Genomic DNA, 9,471 nt, shown 5'->3' with positions numbered 1-9,471 from the left:
CCTAAGTATTTTTAAAATATGTTTTACTAAGAGGAAGGGAGAGGGAGAGAGAGATAGAAACATCAATGATGAGAGAGAATCATTGATTGGCTGCCGCCTGCATACCCCCTACTGGGGATGGAGCCCACAATCCAGGCATGTGCCTTGACCAGGAATCAAAACCATGGCTGCCTGGTTATTGGTGTTCAACCAATGAGCAACACTGGCTGGGCCATACATAAGTATTTTTAAATACCCCTTATAATATCCTATTTGATCAATTGATTGCTTAGGAGTGTGTAATTTAATTTCCAAATGTTTGTGAATTTCCTAAATTTCCTTTGGTTATTGGTTTCTGATTTAATTCTGTTATAATCAGAGAACATATTTTGAATGACTTAAAAATTTTTACATTTATTGAAGCTTTTTTGTGGCCTAATAAATGGTCTCCTTTATTCTCTTAGTCAAGAGCTTAGCATATTCTACAGCCTCTTCCTTACTTTCCTTATTCTTCAGAGAAATACGCTGATGTCTGTGTTGCAGGACACATGGAGTAAAAACACCCTGAATCACAGGTGCTTTGGTCCTAGATTTCTTACCTTCTTTGTTTAGAGGCTATCACACAACATACTGGTGGACATCATCTTCTTTGGAGAGACTGAGAAGTTTATGAATTCTGCCAGCTCTTTAAGGCCCAAGATGACAAGGCATAGTAGAATCAGTGAGAGTAGAAGGATCTTTCTCCCCTTTTTTTACAATGCCCCTTTCTCAATAGCAGGTGGGCATGGCCATGGGTCAAGGCACCTGCTCCATGGGGAAACCTTGTTTGTCATTCCCACCACTGATTTGAACCAAGGAACCCTTCCATTCTTCACCCAGAGCATCAGCAGAAATTTTTGTGGCCATATGCTGCTCATGAAAGGTACAAAGTTTGCATTCATCATCTGCTTCAATGAGTTTCTAGCAGCCAGTGACTGGGAAAGTAAGGTTCAGCAACATGAAGCAGCCAGCCGCCTCCAAGGGGCCATGAAAAAGAGACCTCTCTTTTTTCTTTTATTCTTTAGGCATAGTTTCTTTTAGTCCTTTGAACACATTTACAATTGCTGATTTAATGTCTTTGTCTATTAATTCCAACATCTGGGCTTCTTTAGGGACAGTTTCTATTAACCTTCTGTGTATAGGACATACTTTGTTGTTTCATTTCACATGTCATGATTTTTTGTTGAAAAATAGACTCTAGAAATTAGACCCCCCGCCCCCCACACACATACACACAAAGATTTGTTGTTTTTCTGATTGTTTGTCTATACTCTTTGTCATGTGTAGCCCCTAAAGTCTCAATTTAGTTTGCTCAGTGGTCGGCTAGATAGAGATTTCCTTAAATGTATTGAATCAGTAAGTCTTTGCCAGGGGGTTTGGTGTGCACGCTGGGGCACACCTTTAATGCTGTTGCAGTTTGCGCTATGCCTTAGTCTTCACTTCTGGATTGTGCAGAGCCATAGGTGAAAGCTCAGGACCTTTTTAAGTCTTTCCTCAGCACACACATATCCCTGACTACAGTCTTTCAAAGTACAGCCCTGCACATTATATAGCCTCCTAGATTCCCAGGAGTATGTCAGAGCTTTTCAAAGCCCCATGTGGACATTGCAATCTTAGCTTTTTTTATGTTTTTGGATCAACCTCCTGTTTGTCCCAACTGTTCTCACTGCCTCTGGCAGCTGCAATGTTAGACAAATTCTCCTGATAGTTTTGGACACGTTCCCCTGAAGAAAGGGCTGTTCTGACTGAGTGAGTTCTGAGTTGAGTCAAACAAAGACAAGTCCTGTGAGTGATGGTTTACAGGAGCCCCCAACTATTGACAATTCTCTGGGAATGGAACCTCTTAGGGAGCTCCCAACCCATTCTGTCCTAAAGGCTACTAGGCTAATGGTTTTCACAGTGGATCACAAGGCTGTTGGCTTATAAGGATATCATAGAGGTGGTAAGACAAGGAGGGTATAGGGCAAGTTAAAACACCACAAAACTCACTGTGTTTTTCCAAAGATTCAACCAGTTTTCTCATGTAAATGGTCCCTGGGTTGTTGCAAACTATTGGTTTTTATCAGTGTTTTGAAAGAGTTGATTTTGAAGATTTTTATAATTCTAATTTATTTTTATAGAAAAGCAGGTTTTTGAGCTAGTGAATCCACCATTCTGAAGAATTTTTCATTCACAGACTTCTTAAGTTTAAAAAGCACTAAGTTTTTAAAAATTGTTTCATAATGTAGTATAAATTTAAAATATTGCTTATGAGACAGATTAGAAACAAAAATAGACCTAAACATACACAGGGATTAGGACAATTGGATAACTAACTACCATATAAGAAAATAAGCTTGTATTCTGATCTGACAATTTTAATCAAAAATAAATTCTAGTGGTGCTTCATATATGAAAGCATGAAAAATAAAATTGTGAAAGTACTAGAGAAAACATGGCATTCTTTTTTTTGGTATATTTTTGGCATTCAGAATACCTTCTTAGCTTGACAAAACAAAATAATAACAACAAAAAACACAGAACCCATAAAAGATTGCTAACTTCAGCTACATGCACACAAAACTGTGAAATAAAAACCACCATAAATTCTACAGATGGTCAATAGACATAGGAAAAAATGATCATCACTAATCATCAGAGAGATGCAAATGAAAACCACATGAGAGATCACCTCACATCTGCCAGAATGCCTAGCATAAATAAATCAACAAACAAGTATTGGCGAGGATGTGGAGAAAAGGGAACTTTAGTGCACTGTCGGTGGGAATGCAGATTGGTGCAGCCACTGTGAAAAACAGTATGGAATTTCCTGAAGAACTTAAGAATAGAACTGCCCTTTGACCCAGCGATCTCTCTTTGGGGAATATATCCTAAGAATCCTGAAACACCAGTTCGAAAGAGTATATGCATCCTTATGTTATAGCAGTGTTATTTATAATAGCCAAGATCTGGAAACAGCACAAGTGCCCGTCAGTAGATGAGTGGATGCACAAGCTGTGGTACATTTGCACAGTGAGTGGATAAAAAAGCCGTGGCTGTGAAAAAGGAGGAGCCTTACCTTTTATGACAACATGGACAGACTTGGAGATTATTATGCTAAGTGAAATAAAGCAGGCAGAGAAAGACAAATACCAAATGACATCACTTCTATGTGACCCTAATGAACAAAGTAAACTGATAAACAAAATAGAAACAGAGGCATGGATGCACGGAACAGGCTGACAGCTGTGAGAGGAGTCGGGGGAAGGAAGATTGGATGAAAGAAGGTGAAGGGATTAACCAAAGAACATACATGCATAACCCCATGGACACAGACAACAGTGTGGTGGCGATGGCCAAAGGGAAGGGGTTGCGGGTTGGATGGAAGTGGGCAAATGGAGGGAAATGGGGACATTTGTAGTAGGGTCAATAATAGAAATAAAGTTTAAAAAGTCATAAATTCTAAAGACATTCTAAAAACAGTGGTTATTTTGTGGATGTGCTTTTTTACCACAGATACTTCTGTCCTTTTGAATGTGCTTTAGCATGTGCTATCATTTTTTAAAGAAAATAATTAAAATGATTTTATTATCTTGCTATTTTTACTTTTGTTCTATTTGTTATATATGATAGCAAGAATAAAAAATTATTTTACATGATTATTTAAAAGTTTAAATTTCCTGTGAAAATAAATCTACTCAATTAAACATCCATTATAGGATCATGTATAATACATATATTTTGAATATATTATACATATATCATGAATATATATTTTATATCCTGTGTCCAAGTAAAGACACAAAAAATGTCCTTATATTCAATATAATCTGTTTATTTATATCTCTTCTCTTTTCCCCAATAAACTTTCTAGAGAAACAGATAGGTGCTGCTGATTGGATATACACCGGGAGCTACTAATAAGCTTGCCTCTACATGAAAGTGATTAGTATAGTCTCTTGACCCATATTGATTTTTGTGGTAGTACGAAGAGCTACTCAAAAACATTGTGTTTCTCCTTCCTTGCTCCAGCTGAAGCTAAGTACAACTGTAATACTTTGACCAATGAAATGTTAGAAGTGATATGTACTACTGCTGGTCAGACCTTCAAGTGTCATGTTCCCTTCTTGCCTCAGTGATTGTAGAAACATATGTCAAGGTGGTGACTCCATTAAATGGTTCTTTGAATGACCAGCCAGAAGCACACTGTGTCTGCTGACATCTAGCATGCGTCAGAAACAGACTTTTACTGTTTTAACCTGCTGTGACTTGGAGGTCATTAGTTATTTCAGCATAATGTTACCTATCCTGATTGATATAAATTCAAATCTCAGCTCTTCCAATAAGTGGCTTTGTGACTTACAATGCAATTTAGTCCCAAGTAGAAGACACAAAGTGGAATTATTTTTCTCACTTTTCCTTTTCATTAAATGAAAATAAGAAGACATTAAGGCTCAAGTTCAAGCAACTACTCAGTGGATGAGCAAAGACAAGTTAGGTATCTCCCCCAAACCCAGTGTTTTAATATCATGTTAGCAGATATTTAGTTCCCTTTCTAGTGTTAAATAAAAAGTGTCAGCATTTTATTCTCAACTACATTGAGACAAACAGCTCTTCACTCATTATTCTGACAATCTAAGTCTACACAGGAATGCTGGAGCATCAGTCTGTTTATCTCTGCATGTTATGACTGGATAATATTACTCAGATTTTTTTAGGTTGCACATTTATTAGGATGAGTCTCAAATATATGTTCCCACTTGCTGTTGACAAAGTGAAGTTCCAGTGTTGTCATCTTGTCAAACTTCAAATCCCAGATGTCAAAGAATGTATTAAAACCTAATTCAGAAAAGACAGAGAGATATTGCTTCTTGTTTCAAATATTATTTAAAGTCATTAGCTATACTACAATTCTCTTTGGAGAGCTCAGATTGCTCCCATATCAAAGATGGCATCCAGGGGCCATTAAAGTATTTCAGTAAAAAAGTTACTAAACTCTTATAAATATGGTTTTGCTTTATTTATAATATTAAAATTACATTACATTATTTTAAGTAATGTGATATAGTGATGATTATTTTAATTATTTGCTTGTACTTGCTTAGTGTATTCTGGTATTACAGTATTTACTGTATTGTATGTTGTTTGATTTCACCTCAGGGTAAGATGTGCCCAAATATAGAAAGTATTATGAATGAATACTTGTTTTTAGCTAACTATAAACAACAAAGGTATAATACAGTGCTTTCAAAAGTGTAAGGTTAGTACATAAGTGAATAAAGTTTATAAAAGTTATGATTACATATTCTAGGTTATGTCAAGCTGAATATGGACACTAGTTCATTCAGTAGTCAAGTAAATATTTATTTAGTGCCTATCCTATCCCAAGCATAGTTCTTGGCACTAGGAATAAAGCTAAGAACAAAATAAAAAACCTGTGGTTATAGAGTTTACATTAACTGTGGGATAATAGGAAATAAATAATTTATAGTATATCAGATAGTGATAAATTCTACAAAGAAAACTAGAGCAGGGTATGGGGCTAGAAAAGGAGTGTTATTATTAATGAGGGTTGTTTTTTAGGAAATGATAGTTGGGCAGGGACATACATGAAGTGAGGGAATTACCTGGGAGTAGATTGTTTCAGGAAGTAGTTACAAATGAGTATAGAGACCCCAAGGTAGGAGAATGTTTAAAGGAACTTGTAAAAAGGCCAATAAAGTGTCATGGGCAAGGGGGAAAATGGTGGGAAACGAGAGTAAAAGGATACCCAGAGCCAAATAAAGTAGGATCTAACCCGCTGCAGTAAAGATTTAGGATTTTATTCTGAGTGTTGGAAAACTACTGCAGGGTGTCCAGGAGTTGAGTGACAGGGCATAATTTCTATTTTAAAAGATTCATTCTGGCTACTGTGGAGAGAACTGTCTGTTGATTTACCAGAGCAGAAGTAGAAGACTTGGGGGGGGGGGGACGGGGGGGAGGTAGGAATCAGCTGTTGAATCCAGAAGAGAGATGGGGATGAGTTGGGACAGGATATTAATTGAAATGATCTCTATCAGAATTTATTTGGTGAGTTGGAAGAAGAGCTATGAGAAATAGGGAGGAATTGAGGGTGAAGGCAAGATTTTTAACTGAGCTGCTTTATGGTGATAACTGCTGTGATAGGGACCTCTGGAAAAAGAACACGTTTTTCAAGGGGCGGGGGGAGAATCAAGGTCTCAGTTTTGGATCTGCTATGATTAAAAAGCCCATTTGCTATCCTAGAACAAAGTATGAAGATTCAGAAGAGATACAGATCTGGGCTTCTTTAGCAATAGGATGTGTTGATGGTCATTGTGATGGATGGGATCACCTAAGAATACGGGGCACCATAGCGTGTCAAGGTTGGGGAAATGAAGAGGATCCAGTAAAGGAGACTGAGGAGCAATCACTGGCTAAGAAAAAGGATATAATATACCGAATTCCAGGTTAAAAAAGAATTTGAGGAGAAGGTGATGAGCTGTATCCAATAATGCTGAGTGTGAGCTAAGAGCGTGCGGGGAGAGATGAGACTAGGGCTAGCTGTAATAAGTTCTATAGCATGCTTCTGGGGTGATATCAGTGGCTCAGAAAAGAGGGGAAATGATGACTTGGTGAGGAAAAGAGAGAGGAGATAACTGTATGAGAAAAGTCCTTGAGCAGGCAAAGATGGAACAGGATGTGAGAGAAGTTGGCCCATATAAAAATGGGTAGTGAGTCTATAGAGTCAGTGTGGAGGCACATGGTTACACATGCCAGTGGATTGAAAGATTCAGTGAAAGGAGAATAAAGAAGGGTTCTTCTGAGGGTTGTTTTTTTTTTTAATAAGAAGGAATATTATCAGCTCTGAGTAAATGGTTTATATTTTTGAAATGTCAGGTATCTTGTCTTCTCTGTTTTCATATCATTGTCATGAATGATTATAAAGTGCAAGTGAATAATAATGTTTTAAAATTACTTTTGGCTTCATTTTAGTTAATATGTAGTTTAAACATATTTACATTAATATTCATTTTATTGAAGTTGAGTTAAAGTATTTATACAAAGCTGATTTTGAGAATTTTACCTCAAAGCCAACTTTTGTGCACTGACATTTGCTTTATTTTAGAAGTAGAGGGCGATTGATTCTCTCAGGCCAGTTAGAGACTATATATGGATAAAATATTCAAAGAAATATGTCCAAAGAGCCAGCATTTTCCCCTTTCCCTGAGATAAATTTCTAAGTGACTGATAACATTGTCAACAATTGTCCTAACTTTTTAAAATCTATTTTCCAGGTGAAAATATATTCACATTTCACAGAGTGTGGACTACAACCATTTTGAAAGAAATCCCAAGAGAGGGTGAGTAGCAAGTAATCATGGCATACATTTTTCAGTGTTGACTTCCTAGAGGTTTCTCTAACAAAGGTCTCTTAACCTAAACACTGGGCATTTTAGTCTGCAGAATCCTTTGTTGTGAGGGTGGAGGGGTAAGGGTGGGGAGCTGTTCTGGGCATTGTAGGATGTTGAGCAGTATCTTTGGCATCTTTCCACTAAATGGCAGTAGCACCCTTCTCCCAAGTGTGATGACTATCAACATCTCTAGACATTGCCAAATGTTCCCAGCAGTCATGGCGGGAAGTTCGAGGTGGGGGATAAAATTGCCCTGGTTTAGAGAACCTCTACTGAAACAAACACATAAATGAACAAAGTATTTTTCCCCAGCTTTTGGATGATTTATTCTAGAAACATTCTTTTTCTGAGGACAACTTTGTAGTTTTTATCTAATGAGGGTTTAGCTATGAAGGTATCATGACAGGAATGGTCATTGAGACTGTTAATTTCCATTTCACATTCATCGAATACCTTCACCCCAGAAACATTGCAAAACATTCTAAGCTAAATACTCATCAGTTGGACTGCAGCCAAAGCTGTCACGCGGAAGAAGAATGCAATTGCCACAAGTATATTTCCAGAAGGCAGAGCTATGACCAGTGGTGCTAATTATAGAGAGACATATTTTGATTTGTGATAAGATAGTTCTAATGATAAGTAGTCTCTACAAATGAAACAAACAGTCCCAGAATTCCCTTTCAATAGAGTCAATCAAGCCAAAATCATATGGTGACACTTTAGGAATATCACGAGGGAATTAAAGTAATGGTTGGGTTTGAGATGCAATTCAGTCCTGGGAATCCAGAATGAACAGGAGGGCCATGAAAACACCAAAATGAAGTTGCATCCAACAAAAGATGTAAAGGGGAAAAGCAAGGCAGCAATAATGGGAAGTAGGAAAGTTGAACTGGTGTTCTAATGAGTGAGGCATTCATTTCCAGAAATGATAGCTCAAGGAGGAGGCAAGGGAGAGTTCAAATGTGCAAGTATCCCACTTTATGTAGAGGCTTTGAACTAGTGATTTGAGATAATTCCTGGAGCTGTCTTAATGATACCTAAGGAGCCCACCTTAAATATATCCCCACTCTTTTTTAGGAGCTTCTGTTACTTTCAGGACTTAGTACAATAGTCATAAGAATCCCCTGGGGTGATATGTGGAACTACATGCAGAAATATTTCAAGGAAAATAGCAGACTTCTCATGTTAAACATTGGACTTCTAACTAACCTTCACTGCTAGTGGAACCAAAAAAGAGTGCAATAACATTTTTCTGGAGATGTAAGGGTTTTTTTTTTTGGGGGGGGGGCTATTTATTTTCAGCTAGTGAAAGGTCATTGCTGATACTCCCTCTGTGATGAGTAACTAAAATCTGCAAGGTCAAAAAGGTTAATAGCCCTAAAAGAAAATGTTTAGAAATATTTATGTCAGTACCATTATCTGCAACCCTCCTAAAGCACTAATGACACAGCATCTCGGTTACTCATTTATAGAGTAACTCACTAGAAAGAAGTTCCTGGTAAAGCCACCAGAGTGTCAACCAAACCAGAATGATTAGAGATTTATGTCATCATTCAGCAACTAAAAATAACACCAGCATGTCTTTCTTTTTACACTCTGAAGTGGAAAGGTTCTTATAGTAAATGTCTTTGGCTGTGTATCTTTGTAATATCTAGGTGTTATTAAAACAAAACAAAACAAAAAAACAGAAACAACCAAGATCGGAAGGAGAAGGTATCTCTAGGTATAGCTGCTTCTGTGGTTTTACCCAGTGATCCTGGATTCAGATCCCGTCTTATTCTCATCTCCTGCCTCTGATTCTCCCTACATTTCCACTAGAATTCTAACTCTGCCATCCTGTTTTCCTGCTCAAACTCCTTCTGTGGTGTCTACTTGATCTCATACCCTGATCCTTGATCAAGCTTGAAGAACTATAACCTGGCTATAACTAATCCACACTTGACATTCTTCTCCTGTGACACACATGGAAAAAGTGAATGATCAATAATACTTGTTTTCGTATATCATTGATTCAGAGACAGACTTACCATGAGACTGATTAGCTGAACTTAGACATCAGGGC

At 37.4% G+C, this 9,471-nt stretch overlaps 1 pseudogene; it reads right to left on the bottom strand.

Annotated features, from left to right (window-relative positions):
• Window positions 1-414: 414 nt before the first annotated feature.
• LOC118661528 lies at window positions 415-978 on the bottom strand (annotated as a pseudogene).
• Between the last annotated feature and the right edge of the window lie 8,493 nt (window positions 979-9,471).

The sequence above is a fragment of the Myotis myotis genome, unplaced genomic scaffold (genome assembly GCF_014108235.1).
Source record: "Myotis myotis isolate mMyoMyo1 unplaced genomic scaffold, mMyoMyo1.p scaffold_m19_p_8, whole genome shotgun sequence".
NCBI classification, from domain to species: domain Eukaryota; kingdom Metazoa; phylum Chordata; class Mammalia; order Chiroptera; family Vespertilionidae; genus Myotis; species Myotis myotis.
Note: the sequence above shows the minus strand (reverse complement) of the source record. Positions and strands in the feature narration are given on the sequence as shown.